General features: G+C 39.5%; 1 pseudogene; it reads left to right on the top strand.

Annotated features, from left to right (window-relative positions):
- Window positions 1-11,235: 11,235 nt before the first annotated feature.
- LOC132507941 (fatty acid-binding protein 12-like) lies at window positions 11,236-16,679 on the top strand (annotated as a pseudogene).
- The last annotated feature ends 1,969 nt before the right edge of the window (window positions 16,680-18,648 follow it).

Raw genomic sequence — 18,648 nt, 5'->3', positions numbered from 1 at the left:
ACAGTTGATGTTAATATGAGAAGAATAAATGACTCACATACTGCCTAGCCTGCAGCTAATTAGTTTCATAATGCAGCTTAGGATCACAAAGCCAAAGTGTAAATGCTCTGTCTCCTATGACAACCCTAGAAAGTTGCATACTGGTTATCCATGACCTACTACTGGTTATCCAGGACCTACCTACCACCTGCAGACATGTGGGCACATCCAGCCCCATCCAGAACTTTCATGGCTCAGAGAGATGTGGAATCCCTTTAACTTCTCCCCATTCCCCACTCAACAGGTTGGTTCTAACTTTCACGTCATTGCATGGTTGCCTCAGATGCTCTCAAATCATTTGGGTGCTGGTGCAACTCTTCCCTGAAAAATCCACGTGTCGTGGTCTGATTCACACAATGTTTCCTGAGGATGACACTTGCTAAGATGCCCCAAGGAGAGGGCCCAGTGTTTCCCTACAAAAGCAAGAAGCCTGGTCTCCCTTTTGGCAGACTGGGACAGGCATATGTTCCAGGAGTAATTTCTCTTGACTTCCAACCTTCAGAAATTCACTGCAGCACTTTCCCCCCAAGAGAAGAAGGTTAATGCCAACGGGTCCAGGGGAAGTATCCATGTTCACCATTCTAGCTGGATTTTATAACATCCCATCAGCAAATTATCTTTATAACATCAGTAGGTCCTTGTTTCTGAGACTGCAATGACACAAAAGGAAAAAGTCTGGGCACAAAGGAAATTGTTTATCTTTCTAGTTCCATTCCTAAGCCTCTAGTGGCTCTTAGCCATTATCTCGAATCCCGGATCCTGTTGAACCCACTTTTTGGTAAACATTGGGACCTCTAGAAATCCTGTCTTTTTGCTAAGCTATTTGATGGAGAAGCAATGTCATCCTATCTCTAGATATTTCCAGGCCTGGTTGAATCTGCAAATAGAGTACAACATCTGAGTTTATAGTGACAATAGGTGGAAATCCCAGCACGAATCAGCATGGGAGGTGCATGGAACAATGTGACAGAGGGCTTCTAGGAGGCAGCACTTAAAATACCAGGCATGTCAGCAAGAGGAAAGTCTGTGGCAGGTAGCAGGCCCCAGGCAGTGTTAAGGATCAAAGGCAAGACTCCTGTCTTTTAAGGGAAGAAATGTCTCACAAACAAAATCTTGGGTCTGAGCCTCTGGGGGGTGTTAAAATGTAAGGAATGAGCCCCAGGGAGTGGCACAGAGCCTAGCATCTCAATCAGGTTGAAAAACTGAGCTTGGGTTTTAAGAAATAGGCAGTTGCTCAATAATCAAAACTGGTGTGTGCTGTTGGTGGGAATATAAATTGATACAGCTACTATGGAGAACAGTATGGAGGGTCCTTAAAAAGCTAAAAATAGAACTACCATATGACCCAGCAATCCCACTACCGAGCATACCTGGAGAAAACCATAATTCAAAAAGACACATGCACCCCAGTGTTCACTGCAGCACTATTTACAATAACCAGGACATGGAAACAACTTAAGTGCCCATTGACAGATGGTTGGATAAAGAAGATGTGACACAAATATACAATGAAATATTACTCAGCCATACAAAGAAACGAAATTGAGTTATTTGTAGTGAGGTGGATGGACCTAGAGTCTGTCATACAGAGTGAAGTAAGTCACAAAGAGAAAAACAAATATGGTATGCTAACACATATATATGGAATCTAAAAAAAAAAAAAAAGGTTCTAACGAGCCCAGGGGCAGGACAGGAATAAAAATGCAGGCGTAGAGAATGGACTTGAGGTCATGGGGTGGGTGTAGGGTAAGCTGGGACGAAGTGAGAGAGTAATATTGACATATATACACTACCAAATGTAAAATAGATAGCTAGTGGGAAGCATCCATGTAGCACAGGGAGATCAGTTTGGTGCTTTGTGACCACCTAGAGGGGTGGGATAGGGAGGGTGGGAGGGAGACGCAAGAGGGAGGAGATATAGGGATATGTATATATGTGTATACATATATATATATATATATATATATATATATAGCTGATTCACTTTGTTATGCAGCAGAAACTAACACACCATTGTAAAGCAATTATACTCCAATAAAGATGTTAAAAAAACAAAACAAAACAAAAAACAGTACAGAAAAAACAAACAAAAAACTGGTGCGTGTTTCAGGCCCAGAAAATGTTGAGCTGATGCTATATCCCAGGCTGTGGTAAAGAGCAGGGTTTTTCAACTGTTATTGTACACTCAATGATTAACCTGAGGATCTTTTGAAAAATGCAGATTCCGATTCAGCAGATCTGGAATGGGTTCTGATCATCATTACTAACAAGCTTTCAGGTGATGTACATGCTGCTGATCTGTGGACCAAACTTTTTTTGCCTTATTTTTTGTTTCTGTTGATTTTTAAAAATTCTTGGAATACTTTTATATTTACAGAGAAGTTGCAAATATAGTACAAAGTGTTCCTATATACTGTTCATCCCACTTCCCTAACGTCAATATCTTACATCATGGGGTACATTTGTCAAAACTAAGAAATGGACATTGGTACAATACTAGTAACTAAACTATAGACTTTATTCAGATTTTCTCCAGTTTTTCCACTAATGTCATTTTCTGTTCCAGGATCCAATTCAGGATCCCACATTGTGTTCAGTTGTCATGTCTCCTTATTTTCCTCCAATCTGTGACAGTTTCTCAGTTTTTCCTTGCTATTCAAGACCTTGACAGTCTTGAAGAGTATTTTGTAGAATATCCCTCAGTTTCTCTTCACATGTCTGACACTTCTTAATGATTAGACTTGGGTTATGGGTCTCTAGGAAGAAGACCACAGAGGTAAAGAGCTTCATCGTATCGGGGGCACGTGACATTAGCAAGATTTAACAAAGAGGTTGTTAAACTTGATTACATGGTTAAAGTGACACCCACCAGGTTTTTAAAATTACATTTCCCCTTTCCAGACTCTGTTCTTTGGAAGTGAGTCTAAATGTGGGCAATGGTTCTCAAATTTGAGTACTCACAAGTATCACCTGGAAGACTTGTTAAACAATAGATGACTAGGCCTCTTTCCCATTTCTGATTCAGCAAGCCTGGGGTGAGGCCCAGGAATCTGCATTTCTAAAAGTTCCCAGGGGATGGTGACGCTGCTCATCCAGAGACCACACTTCAGAGACTTGGAGAACCACTGGTCTGGCACGTTTGCCCTTCATTTCTGAGCCATACGCTTAACCAGATTCACCTGGGAGCAATTCTAAATTCATATTGTCAGGTCTGGTCCCTGGCAATTTGGATTGAGAAAATCTAGGGTGGCTCACATGAGTTGGCATTTTTACAAATGCTAGTGAAGCTTGGGAACCACTGAGGTTCATGCTACTTTACTGGTGAATGTGTAACTGTGGCCTCAGGACAATGCTAAGGCAGCAGATGAGTTTCAATCAGCTCCAACTGTGGGAAGAAATGGGCAGGAGAGCCTGGGAACCCAGCAGGGTCTGAATCATCAGCCTTCTGCCTGCGTGGCTCTGACCTTGCTGTCTTTATTAATCCCCCCAGGAAGGCTCTCTATTATTTTGATTTGTCCAAATCACATGACTGCTTAGAAGTGGACAGCACTCAACCCCAAGACCAGACTAAAGTTAGTAATCTGCTGAAATTCTGAAACGGAATAAAGCACAACATAGTACTGTTTTCTAGTATCAAGTAATTTATTTTATTGTCTATATCTTATATCCTTCAATGTTCACCCAAAAGAAGTTATATGATCCTGAATATTTCAAGGGAAAACTGGCGGGGGGCGGCAGGGGAAGATTAAAAAACTAGAGAAATAAGAAAAATGCTTTTCTTACTTGAACATAAGAAGAAAAATTAATTTATATAATTTTATTATATAATTGTACTATTATTTACTACTTATATTTAGCCTTTTATTCTATTATCAAAATTACTATATTATTATTATTATCTATATAAAGTTACATCTATCCTTGGTAAATATGATGATAACTTTTAACTGACCAAAACCAAAATCCAGTAAAATAAAAACAATAAGTTTAGATGTCATTTTGGATAATTAAATAAGCTCCTTATTTTAAACATAAACTGTCCAAGATCTTTAAAAATTTGTTTCTCCCTTTACTAGTTTCCTAGGGCTACAATAATAAATCCTCACAAGCTGGTAGCTTAAAATGAGAGAAATTTATTCTCTTACGGTTTTGAAGTCCAGAAGTATGAAATTAAGGTGTTGACAGCCTTCTGGAGGCTCTGAGGAAGAATCCATGCCATGCCTCTCTCCTAGCTTGCTGTGGCTGCTGGTAGTACTTGGCTCAAGGCCACCCTCCAATTTCTGCCTCACTTGATCTTCACAAGGCCTTTTCCTCTGTCTCTGGGTCTCAGATCTGTCTCTCCTTCTCTTATAAAGACATGTATCATTGGATTTAGGGTACACCGTAAATCCAGGATGATCTCATCTTGAAATCCTTAGTTTAATTACATCTGCAAAGACCCTATTTTTAAACAAGTTCACATTCACAAGTACTGGGGGTTAGGACTTGGACACATCTTTTTTTTGGGGGGGGGTCATAATTCAACTCACTACAGTTCCTAACCCTACTAAAAAATATTGAACAAGTGTGTGAAGAAGGGTGCCGTGTTACTGCTTGCTTGTGTGTCCGTGTGCCTTATTCCATTCAGTTCTGTCTTCTGTTTACCTCCACCTACTCTTTTGAACAGTAGGGGCAATGCAGAAACACCCTGAGTCTCCCAAATGGTCAAGTCACCAGTCTTTTTCCATTGTCCTTGAGCAGCACACACTGAGGTGGTGATCAAAGAGGGCTGCCTTCCTGCGTTCCATAAACACCCTGCAAACCCCAACTAATAGAAGAAGAGAACCATGTAACTCTTTAGATCACTACCTTCTGTTTGCTACAACACCTAAACTGTTTGTAGTAGACTTTTCCTATTGTCGATACATTTTCCTTTAAAAAATGATTAAAGATATTTCTCTTACAATATAGTTTTAATCTAAGTGCATTAGAGGTGCATGAAAAATCAGAAGGCTCAACACCACTAAGGTCACTAAAAGGGTGGGATACTCAGGGTTATTTCTGCAGAAAGCTTTTGAATTTCACACAACCCTTAGTCATTTGAGGTTAGACTCATGAAGAGGCAGATGGCAGGACAGCTTTTTTATCCTGTTTCTTTACTAATCAATGAATTTTAAACTCTTGTGTCCTCTGCCTTGTAGCATTCAAAGCAATTTTTAAAATATTTCATTTGTATTTAGTGATAACTATCTGTCTCACATGACTTTTGTAAAATGAGCTTGGCTTTTTATATTAAATTTTCTGTTGGCATTATCTGTGAAATAGTTATGAAAATGTGTTTTCTTGATGGAAAAAGCTGTGGTAGGCCAAATGTTATCCACCACTCTTGCATCCCAAGCAAAGAAAGCCTACAAACACAATAGTTGTTATGATCCTGAGTTTTAAATAGTCCCACTTGAGACTCTAAAATGGGGGTTAGCAAACATTTTTCTATAAAGGGCCAGACAGTAAATACTTGAGGCTTTGCGAACCATGTGGTGTCGGTCACAACTACTCCACTCTGCTGTTGTAGCCTGAAAGCAGCCATAGATAAGTGGGGCTGGGCTTCCCTAGTGGTGCAGTGGTTGAGGGTCCGCCTGCCGATGCAGGGGACACGGGTTCGTGCCCCGGTCCGGGAAGATCCCCACATGCCGCAGAGCGGCTGGGCCAGTGAGCCATGGTTGCTGAGCCTGCACGTCGGAGCCTGTGCTCCGCAACGGGAGAGGCCACAACAGTGAGAGGCCCGCGTACCACAAAACAAACAAACAAACAAAAACAAAACAAAAAAATAAGTGGGGCTGTGTTCCAATAAATCTTCACCTATAGGTGGTGGCTGGATTTAGTACATAGGTCATAGCTTGCCAACCCTGCTCTAAAATAGCAAACGGTCCTCTATACTTTTACCATACAGAGAGATCTCCATGTGGAAACATTGGGGAATTTAGCATAATTTCAGATTCTCTTTCATAATTCTGGAAACATTTTGCACATCTCTTTCATTCACCATTATACATCCAGTGCCTAGCATGGGGGTCTTTCATTTAGCAGGCACTCAAAAGTTTACTGAATGAATAGCAAATGAGTGAAGCCTGAGTTTTTCTAGCATGCCAGTCTCTGCAGAGTGTGCACTATGCCTTGTCCAGCTCCAATGCAATTCAAGTCACATATATATGTAATCTAAAAAAAAAATGGTTATGAAGAACCTAGGGGGAGGATAGGAATAAAGACGCAGACGTTGAGAATGGACTTGAGGACACAGAGAGGGAGAAGGGTAACCTGGGATGAAGTGAGAGAGTGGCATGGACTTATATACACTACCAAATGTAAAATAAATACCTAGTGGGAAGCAGCCTCATAGCACATGGAGATCAGATCCGTGCTTTGTGACCACCTAGCGGGGTGGGATAGGGAGGGTGGGAGGGATACGCAAGAGGGAGGAGATATGAGGATATATGTATATGTATAGCTGATTCACTTTGTTATAAAGCAGAAACTAACACACCATTGTAAAGTAATTATCCTCCAATAAAGATGTTAAAAAAAAAACAAAAACAAATTGCTTAGCTGAAATAACTCAAGTTCAATATTCCAAAACACTGGAAACTCTTGTATGGTGGGGTTCTCCCCCCTCCTTCTCTGCAGGAATATGATAAGCTCTGTACTTCTGTAATGGATCAATATAGTTACAATACCTTTCTGTAAAAAGAGAACCAATATTTATATCTGTATCTTATCTGTATTATATCTATGTCAATCAATCAGTTGGCTCATTGATAGCAATGGGGAAATGGGGATGATGAGACTCTGAAGCAAAATAGGGACCGGGTGGCAGCACTTGACTGCCAAAGCCAGGGCGTTGCAGCTAAGGGGGCTTGACTTGGAGGGCATTGTGGAGATGATTAATAGAACATGGCGCCCCTAAAGGCAAAATAGATGAATAACCAATAGGGGTACTGCTTAATCCATACAATCAAAAGAAGGCAAGGATAGATGAGCAGCAGGCTGAGGGTGGTCACCCCCATAGAAATTCATGATCCTTTGCCCAGATCTCAGGCAGTTTTCAGACCCAGAAACCATCGGCTGAAGAGGTGACCAAGTCCATAGGAAGAAGTATCTTGAAATACCACGGGAAAAATATAGTATGTTAATTTCCCCCTTTTCCTCAAAAAAGACCTACAGTAATTCAGCTGAGAAAATACACACTGGGGAAAGAGGAATATAAAAATATTTTGAGGGTATTGGATCTGAATTAACATTGATTCACAGAGTTCCAAAACATCCTATTAGAGAGGAGGCATACCGGGGCCAAGTAATAAACAATATCCTGGTCAGAGTCTGGTTCTCAGTAGCTCCAGTAGGTCCGTGGACCCAGCCAGTGGTCACCTCCCCAATCCCTGAATGTAGAATTGGGATTGATGTAGGTGGCTGTTGGAGTAGCCTCCATCTTGAATTCTTCTCATTCAAACCAAATGAGCTATCATAGTGAGAAGGTGACGTAGAATCTTTTGAAACTGCACCCGTACTCTCGAATCCCTTCTATCCCCATCCCCTTGTCAGTCCTGGATAAGATGGTGAATCCAAAAATATTGCATTTGGAGGTGGTGATGAAGAGGAATGGTAGAAATTAATGCTACTCTAAAGGATCTTAAGAATGCAAGGGATAGTGGTCCATATCACAGCTCCATTTAATTCACCAGTCTCACCACTGTACAAACCAAATGAATCTTGGCGACTGACTGTAGACCACAGCAAGCTCAAATAATAGCCCCAATTGTGGCTACTGTGCTAGATGTGTTACCTTTGCAAGAGCAGATTAATATGGCCTCAGGTACATGGCATGTACACAGGGATTTGGCATTTTTTTCTGTCCCGATCAGGAAAGATCAGAGACTGTTTGCAATTACATAGAACTGATAGCAATATACATTTACAGGTTTGTCTGGGGCTACATTACCTCCTGCTCTCTGTCATAATATAATCAGATAATATACAGGCTGTCTGGACATCCTGTGCAACCTTGTGTTGATTAGGAGGGTGCGCAAGAAGTAGCTAGCATACTGGAGGTGTTGGTAAGACACAGGGATTGCAAAGTATGGGAGTTGAAGTTGGTGACAACTGAGGGAACCTCCACTGTTGTAAAGTGTTTAGTGATCCAGGTGGGTCAAGGGCAGGTGAAGACATCTCTTCCATAGACAAATTGCTGCATCTTACCTTTCTACCAGAAAGAAGGAAAAATAATTCCTGGTAGGATGCTTTGGCCTATGATGCCGACATACCCTACATCTAGGAATGTGTTCCAGCCCATATACTGGGTGACAAGTAAATCTCCTTGCTGTGAGTGAGGCCTGGAACAGGAAGTCAGGGCTGCAATGCAAGCAACCCTGCTGCTTGGGCCAGATGATCTAGCAAACCCTATGTTGCTGGAGGTGTTAGTGATGGGAAAATATCCAGTGTGGCACATAGGTGAAGCCTGGGTGGGAGTAGCACAACACAGACCTCTGGCATTTGGGAACAAGGCCATGCCATCTGCAACGGAAATTTATATGTTTTTTGAAAAAGAGTCCCTGGTGTGTTAAGGGGGCTGAGAATTCTTGATTATAGGACACTAAGTAACCATGGGTCTGGTACTGTCCATTATGATCTGGGTTATGTCAGACCCACAGAGTCATAAACTCAGGCAGACCCAGCAGCAATCCTACATGAGACAGAAATTGTGCAACTGGGTTCGAGGCTAAGCAAGACCAGAAGACATGAGGTAACTGCATGAGCAGGTAGCCCAGACCATGTCACCCACCACAGGAGTACCAGCACCCACCCCCTCAGATCATTCCTAGAACGGGGGTGGTGAGGGGGGTAGAGGGGGAGGGGTGTCTCGTGTGACCCGCTGAAGCAGTAGGAGAAGCCTGGACGTCTGTTATGGATAGGTCACCTCAGCGTGTGGATGCAGGCTGAAAGTGAGCAGTGGTTTGCTTATACTCAGGTTGGGAGGGTACTTGAAAACCAGTGGTGAGAAAAATCGTCCCAATGGACAAAGCTCAGAGTGGTGATCCTTTTACTCATTTTGTGTGGAGGGAGCAGTGGCCTGAGATGAGAATATACACATCCTTGTGGGTAGAGGGAATACAGTCTGATAGGCTGGTCAGGGGTTTGAAGGAAAAGGACTAAAAAATTGGAGACAAAGAAGTTTGGCATAAAAGAATATGGATGTACTTACAGGAAAGGGGATAATGTGTAAATTTTTTAGGATAACTAAAAAATTGGAGACAAAGAAGTTTGGCATAAAAGAATATGGATGTACTTACAGGAAAGGGGATAATGTGTAAATTATCCAGGGGTGCTGGATAATGTGTAAAGATCTTTAATACACATATTAATGGACACCAGAAAGCCTTCATCACAGAAAAGACAGGAACAACCAATCAGATGCATGACTAGGCCAGTGTACATTGGCCGGTCTTTGAACTGACACAGTGATCACAGGAACGGAGGGACCACGGAGGGCAGAGTTAGAGGCTGTGCCCGGGCTCTAGTCCATCGACATCTCTGAACACCTAACCTGCCAGCAATGGACACAAACGCTGAGCTCCCAAAGTGACTTCTTCGAGGAGATGATTTTCTATAGGTGATTTTCCTTATGTTGGGGGATCAATGTGCATCCAACATATGAGGCAACACAGTGGACATTTTCTTGAAAAATCCAAGGAATTTTAACATCTTTGGTGCCTAATTTTAATCTCATTAGTACCTTCATAGATGAGTCATTTCCTGGAGTCAGCCTCAAGCCTATTCAATTGAGTGGGCATAACTTTACAAATTGTACACATTAATGTAAAAAAAAAACCACATCATAACGTTGAACTGCCTAACACAGGAAAGGAAGAAAAACAGAAACAAACTATAGTAACCTTTCCAATTCTAGTTAGGACATTAAATCAACGTTGTCTGCAAAATTGCTTAGCCTCATATTAGGTGTATAATCCTAGTTGTTCCATAAATGTTTGTTGAATAATTTTCGGTAAGACCATTGGCCTGGATAAGTGTCTTTGTGGATATTTAGATAGTGGAAATTTAACATTTTAATGGGAATTGTTAGAGAATGTTGTATTTCCTTTCCTGTCTTAAAAAGATTTTAATTAATTTCACTTTTTCTTAATAACTCTGTGTCAGAACATGGACATCAAGGACTGCCTGGAATTAACAATGATGTCCTTGGGACTGATGGTATGGGTAAGGCTGTGCTTGTCTTGTAAGTTATCCTTTAGAGACTCCTTTTCTCTAGTTGGTGTATTTACTATTATATTTCATTTCCTCTGTTCTGATTCCTTACAGATATCCATGGACATCAAAGTGTTAAAGTCAAGGTTGAAAGGAGCAGAATTCAGCCTAGATTAAGGGGGATTTACTAAGAAGATATTTGGTGTTCCCATAGCAATGATGACTATCTAAGCTTATGCGAAACTGAGCTGGCATATGGAAAAGCATCAATAACAAGTCTTTGTGTGTTTGTGTATATAACACAATCTCTTTGCTTCTTTTTATTTTATTTTTAATTGAAGTATAGTTGCTGTATTTCCTTCTTTTTTCTCTGCTTCATTCTTTTGCTCAATATGTACATGACTTAAAATGATTGTTCTAGCCCTGACTAAACTTAGCTTTTTGGTTCAAATGCCAAATGTCATCTCTGAAGTCTCTCTGGTTTTTAGTTCAAAGTATCAAAACTGAGAATACGATAAGCTTGCTAAACAGCTGATAAGTTGGCTTTTTTTTCTAGATCATCCTTGCTCAGAGAAAGAGCTGGAGCTTAGGGGTCCTATGGCATAAACACAGCTGCCTAGGTTTACCCCTTACACATTGCTCTGTGTGTGCAGCAGTTCTTAGGGAAGGAACTAGAGAGAATTTGTAACATCCAGTTTTGATCCTAAATTAGAGATGGAAAAGTTATATCTAGTTCTGCTAAAATCTGTACCATGTTCCATTTTCATCCTGAGTTACATTTGAGAGAGCTTTCCAGCTTTGGATGGTTTGATGGGAAGATGACAGAGATTAGAGTGTCTTATTTTTTTCCCTGACTTTTCTGCACTATCTACCAGAATTGTATTAAAAACAGGTTCCAACACTATTTCAGGGAACATACTCATTCATATGATGTTATTTTTCTTTAAAGTCAGCTTAGGCAGAATGGTTGATCAGTTCCAGGGAACATGGAAATCCATTCCTTGAGAAAATTTTGACCATATGAAAGAACTGGGTGAGCCATATTTACTTGCATATCATAGCAAGTAAAAATGGGAGCTTTTGGGCTTCCCTGGTGGTGCAGTAGTTGAGAGTCCGCCTGCTGATGCAGAGGACACGGGTTGGTGCCCCTTTCCTGGAAGATCCCACATGCCGCGGAGCGGCTGGGCCCGTGAGCCATAGCCGCTGAGCCTGCGCGTCCGGAGCCTGTGCTCCACAACAGGAGAGGTCACAACAGTGAGAGGCCCGCGTACCGCAAAAAAAAAAAAAAAAATGGAGCTTTGATAGCACAGAACTTACTCTGTATGAACCCCTCCCTTCAGTTTTTCACACAGAAACGATAAACACTAATTTAGCACCTAGATACAGTTCTGTGCAAAACTGGTTGAAATTGACATAACCCCTCCTCTCATGTAATTGACCATGGATTTACATAGGTAAAACATGCATGTGCCATATACTAAATGGCAAATGATTTCAATAAATGATTTTAAACAAAAAGTCACAATTATTTTAAAAAATGATCATTTTGCAAACATTTGCTCTAAATTTTCTGAGGATTTTCAGATAGATCTTGTGTTCCAGTTTCTGATGACTGCTGGCATTCCTTGGCATGTGGCCACAACACTTCAATCTTTGCTCCTATTGTCACATTTTCTCCTCTTCTGTAGTTTAATATCCCTCTTCCTCTTCTTACAAGGAAAATTTCTTCTTATACAGAAATTTGTGACTATATTTAGGGTCCACCTGGATAATCCAGGGTAATCTCCCTATTTCAACATCCTTAAATTAGCCATATTTGCAGAGTTCCCTTTGGCATATAAAGTAACATTCACAGGTTCCAGGGACTAGGACGTGAGTATCTTTGGGAACAATTTTCCAACCTGTCATATCTTGCCATCATGTTTCACAATATGAATTCCATGAACCATGTTACAATGTCTCCCCAATGTATCTTCTCTTAGAAATTTAACTTAGGTATTGAAGTATATGTAATACTATTTCCATAGAATATACTCCTACATGTACTGCACAAAGTTGTGTGTGCAATGATGTTCACTACAGCATTATCTGTAATACCAACAAAAAAGGAAACAACAAAATGTCCATCAATAAGGGGACAGATAAATAAATATTAGTATTAGTATGTATAGAATTTTTAATAGTGACAATGGTTGTATAACATTGTGAATGTACTTAATTGTACACTTTAAAATGGTTAAAATGGTCAATTTTATGTTATATGTATTTTACCACAGTAAAAATACATAATAGAAAAAACAAACCCTATACATGTGAACATGTAAGAATGTAAGGGAAGAAATAAAGATCTGGAAGAATCCTTTAAACTGGGAGAAGAGTTTGAGGAAATCCCACCAGGTGGCCATAAAACTAAGGTGAGACCGTCAACACTCTTTCAGATAAATTTCATAAGAATGTTAATTTTGAAATCATCCCAAGTAAGTAAGCAGTTATAGCAAACATATCTAAAATCTGTGTTAGATTAATTTTGGGCTTAAGCCTAAGTCTGAGGATCTCAAATTTTAATACACACATAAATCTCTCGGAATGTTTGTAAAAAATACCTACCTCTAGGTCTCATCCCAGAGGTTCTGATATCTGGGGCCAGTACCTGAAAACTGTATTTTTAACAATTCTGATGCAGATGCTTAGCAGAACACATTTTGAGAATTATTTCTTTAGCTTGTTCTCTCAGAAACAAAACGTCTACCTTTCTATTTTGCAGCAGTTTTCCACACATAGAATTACAATGAATAAAACTTGTATTAGCCAGTATAGGTGAGGTCATATCAATCACAGTAACACATTATCCACAAGCTCTCAGTGGCTTACATATTTGCAGTTCTAACTCATAGTACATATTCAGTGTTGTGGCGGAGTTGGGGAAGTTTCTGTGTGGGGGGAGAAGGGGGCAAGAAATGGGGGCATAAGGTATCTGCCCCTCTTAATTTCTCCAGGGCCCAGGCCAAAGGAGGTTCAACTATCTTATAGTTGGGCCATCTGAAGTTTGTGTTCTCAGTCAGCAAGATAGAGAAAGACACACTGGGCTTTTTATTGCCTCAGCCTGGAAGTGACACACACAGTGTCACTCGTCTTACGGGCTCCAAATTGAATACACAATTTATTTATATATTTTTTGTTTATTGTCTGTTCCCCCAAACTAGAATGTAAGATCTTCAAAGAAAGGATTTCTTGCCTCTTCTGTTTTACAGAACCCAGTGTTTGTTACATAATGTTTGCTCAATAAATATTTATCATTTGAACGAATACACTCAATAGAGGATTGTTAAACAATATGGAGGGTAAGGGTCTAACAAAAGGAACTGAATACCACATTATCAGATAGTTCTTAAATAATATGAGACTTCAAATTCCTGTATAATATCAAATGGAAGAAGAATTTTGACCAAAAGTATTTAATAAAGATGCCTATAGTAAATTAAAAATCTACTAGAATAAAAAGGCTGAAAATTATAGGAGAACAAAAGGAAAATTTGGTGACCATCATTATCTCTGTCACGGGACAGACTGTAAATAATTTTGGTAGAAGGCCCAACTTGGTAGATGTGTAAACTCTGAGATGAATGCTTCCCAATGATTATATATTATGGTATTGCACTAGAGTAGAGTTTAACCAGAGATATCTCTAAACTTTGTGGAGCAAGATACAGACTCTGGCTCAGAACTGCTTGAGTGTGAATCCCACCTCTGCCACCAATCAACCATGTGACTTTGGGCAAGTCACAGACTTTTGCTGACTCAAGTCTTTTCATTTGCAGAAGGGGATTATTATAGTACTTATGTCATAAAACTGTTGTGCGGATTACATGGGTTAATCTATTAATACTCTTGAAGAGTGCCTCACACAATAAATAGTGCTACGTAAGTGGTAGTTACTATTGTTGTTGTGATTATTATTATCATTATTTTTATTGTGTTGGCCAAAAAGTTCACTTGGGTTTTTCCATAAGCTGTTACAGAATATATTGTTGAGGTAAGAAGAGGAAATGTGATCTTACAGTAGGGGTTTGAATTAGCTTCATGTGCATTTTTAAGGTTGAAACTTACCTGTGATTCTTTATGCAGAAAGATAATACTTGGCCTATACAATAAAATATTTTAAAAAATCTTTACTTACTCAAGATATTTTGTTTTCACTCATAAAACTTTTTCTATCCCCAGAAGAATCAGCCAACAAAATTATTGTTGACAGAGTCTTAAAATAAATGGAATTGTAAACACCATTCTAAAGTTACCTGAGAGTATCACAAGAGTTGAAAAGAATTTGGCACCTGATAAAATTTTAGAGTTCAAATATGACAGTCTGAGCTGAATTTGGTCTTCCCTGTTTCTTTTGTTTTTTTTTTTGCAGTACGCGGACCTCTCACTGTTGTGGCCTCTCCCGTTGCAGAGAACAGGCTCCGGACGCGCAGGCTCAGTGGCCATGGCTCACGGGCCCAGCCGCTCCGCGCATGTGGGATCTTCCCGGACCGGGGTACGAACCCGTGTCCTCTGCATCAGCAGGCGGACTCTCAACCATTCTTTGATTCAGGTTCAGGACTGGGATGGGAAAGAAACCACCATCAGGAGGGAGCTAGTGGATGGGAAAATGGTAAGGGTGAGTGAGCTGTTTCTCATTATTTTTTTCACCTACTCCAACACCTATATATAAAATCACTCAGATAGCTTGCTCTAAAATAGTGGTAGTGAATGTAATTTTTCTTTTCCTCTTGCTCTATAAGAATGGGAGAGGAGGAATATTGGCAGATAAATGTATGATCATAAAGATTATAAAATGTGCAAGGATTGAGAAAGTAAAAAACTAGAATTTTAAAAATTGTCTTGCCTAATTCTTTGATTGGCGTGGAAGTGAAAACAAGCATGTATTTGTGCAAGAAAGATTTCAACAGGGACTGAGAGTTGTTGCTGATCCTCTGCTCCACACCAGGATGAATTTCTTAGCGTTTTCCAGATCAACACCAACCAAAAGCATGAAAAGGAAATTTTAACTAGGGAAGCAAAGCTTAAGTGTTGTCTGTTTGATGTCTGGATCAATGGATACAAATAAAAACTAACATTTATGTGGCTATGATGTCGCCATGTTTTCATGTATTACTTACCCAATTTTCATAATAGTTCTGTCAAATAAGATTATTTAGTCCATTTAACAGGTGAGAAAATTAAGAGTCAGACACTGACTTACCTAAGGATATTTGGCTAGGAAAATGTGGTAGTGCTGGGATTAAAATCCAGGTTGGCTTAATTCCAAAGTCTATACTTTTTTGAGTCTATCCTGCTCCCTCTCAGGACGGCTTCCCAGGTCATCTTTCTCACTTGTACAAAGTGGAGGGAAATATGTCCATGATTCTTCTCTTCCCAAACCCCACCTCCACCAAAATGAATAAAAATAATTTTGGACATAATATAAAATAGTTCTTTCTAAGGGAATATGCAAGAATTGTGTGAAGTTAAAACAAAAAATCTATCCTCATTTCTTAACATAGGAATATTTTTCTTTCAACAATGGAGAGCACATTTCATTATAAAGTAAGAAGTGGAAGACTAAGGCTAATTGATTTTATTGATGACAGTAATCATTAAACAGATAGGTTTTATAGCTCATTAGAAAAAATACTAGATTCAGAATCTGAAGACATGGATTTCCACATCTGCCTTCAGTACTTATGTGACCTTGGAAAAGTCATTTATCCTTTCCAAGATTCAGCTTTCAAAATGTAGAAAATGTTTTCTTTTTTTTTCTTTTGGAGAGAATTAAATACCATCATGTACATATCAGTGTTCTGAAAACCATGAAATATTGTATTGATGTAAATTATTATGTGAAAAATATAGAGTATGTAAAACTCTACAAAAATGCCTCAGTGTAGGCATTTAAAAATGTTTTAATGGAGATTTCAAATTCCTATAAATATGCTTTTATGTATATATATAATATACAAATATATATATATACACACACACATTTATATACCATATGTCATGTGTAACATATATATGATTTGCCATGTATATATATATATATATATATATATATATACACTCTAAGTAGAATGTTACTTTATCACAAGTAAAATATTCTGTTTCATTAGTGCCAAATCTCATATATGTATATATGGCAAAATCACTCAGCCAATAGTTACGATTTATGGTTGTCTATAAAGATCTCTTTTCCAGATTTTTAAGGAATGTATGGATGGATAGTAGTTTGTATTTTTCTAAATGCCAATTTCACCAAGAGTACTGAAATGTCCTATCCTTTGTTTGCCTTCTAGGAAAGTGCTGTGAACAATGTTGTCTGCATTTGAACATATGAGAGAGTGCAAACAAACTCAGTCTCAAACTCTTAGGCACTCTCAAACTGTGATCCAAACTGCCGAGGTTGTTTAAATAAAAATATTATGACTGCTAATATGAGAGAAACTTTGTACAAACATCAACAATTTTGTTTGCCCTGTCGAATATGTCTGTGTCTAATAGTACCTTGGCATTGGCAGCTATGAGAAACCAGGATGATACATCCTATTTATTTCAGGGCTGCTATAATATATTTGGGCAGACACTTCATGCTGATTTTTTTTTCTCATTGGACATGTGTTAATCTTTTAAATTCAACATGATCTGAACTATATTGCGAAAATAATACTAATTTTTTAATAAACTAGTTGGGACATAGTTTAACTCACGGGTTATATCTCAGCTGTATGTGGAAGGGTAATAAACAGGTTTGGAACCAGAGAAATAACTGATAATCTAATATAATACCAAACTATTTTTACAGAGAACACGATAGTCACTACCTCCATCACTGAAAACCAACATGAAGGAAACTATTCTATTTTATTAGCACCAAATAAAAGAGGCCAGAGAGAGATTTTAGACCAGAGAGACATTTTAGAAACCATGTGGACTGATCCTTTATCTTGTAGATGGAGAAACAGGCCCAAATTGATAAAGTATACATGTCAATATCACCCCAACGGTTTCAGGAAGAACTGGAAATAAGAATCCATGTTTCCTAATTAATTACCTCACAGTCATAATAAAAGGAATTTAGGTAGAAACAGGTTCACAGTGCAGAGTTATGAATCAAATACAACACTACATCAAACTAAGGAATACACAAGCTTCCCTTCACCTTAAAATGTGTGGCAGGATGCCACAGCTAAGTCCAGGTGAAGACGTGGGTTCTGACCATTTGAACTCGTGGCCTGTCACTACTTCTTTGCCTGCATTGATCTATACGTGGTGACACTCCGGAGAAGTGAGAAAAGTGCTTGCTTATTGTGGGTGTACTGAAACGATGCAGAAGACAATGCAAGGCATAGAAAAACATTCTCTGAGCTTCCTGGACTGGACAGAGGAAGGAGTCCAGACAGAGGCTGAGAGAGTGGTTTCCCTGGGACCCAGTAGGTTGTAAATGTGGGCAGCTCTGTGGCAGGGCCCAGGTAACAGTTGCTGCACAGACATGGGAAAGAGCCTTCTCCCCATTGGAGAGGAATCCAGCACCGCTCTGACACCTCAAGGGTCAGTGGCTATGGGACCTTCACAAACAGTGCTTCTGTCTTTGGTATGAGGGTTCCTTGTCTGCATTAGCAAGGGGTAGTCTCACAGGTAGTAGGAGCCCATGCAGGAAGCCTTGAGGTGAAGTGATAGGTATCAGGTACAAGCAGAACACAGGACACCCTGATGACTCCCAGGCATTTGGATATGGATGTTAATATGATTTTATTTGTCAACAATCTGATGAAGTCTACAGACTTTAGGGTACTCCAAATACACACACACACACACACACACACACACACACAAATACAACTGAAGCAAGCAAAAGTTTTCAGGGGAGGTTGACAGCCCACCTTCTTCTCACCTCTTCACCTGACTGAAAATCATTAAAATAGAAGGTCACTCACAGTGGCTAATGGACATGGAATATCCCTCAGGTATGGTTGGGCAATCCATCCAAAACCAAATCCATCAAGTCTACCACTGCTCTAAGGTGATGTTGTAATTCAGGATTTATTGCACACTCCAGGCATTGCGTGAGAACTGGTTATGGAAGGAGAGCTAAGTCGTGTTCACTGTCCTTGACTGACTCGGAAGAAAAGGGATCTGTTGGAAAGTATCATATCAGCACGCTAATCTCAGGGAATTTATCAATATAAATACAGATGGTTCATGATTTTTCACCTTTCAGTGGTGTGAAAGAGATACACATTCAGTAGAAACTGTACTTCAAATTTTGAATTTTGATCTTTTCCCCAGGCTAGTCATATGCATTTTGATACTCTCTCATGATGCTAGGCAGAGCAGTGAGCC

Source organism: Lagenorhynchus albirostris, chromosome 17, assembly GCF_949774975.1.
Source record: "Lagenorhynchus albirostris chromosome 17, mLagAlb1.1, whole genome shotgun sequence".
NCBI lineage: Eukaryota > Metazoa > Chordata > Mammalia > Artiodactyla > Delphinidae > Lagenorhynchus > Lagenorhynchus albirostris.
This window is presented reverse-complemented; position numbering and strand designations above follow the sequence as displayed.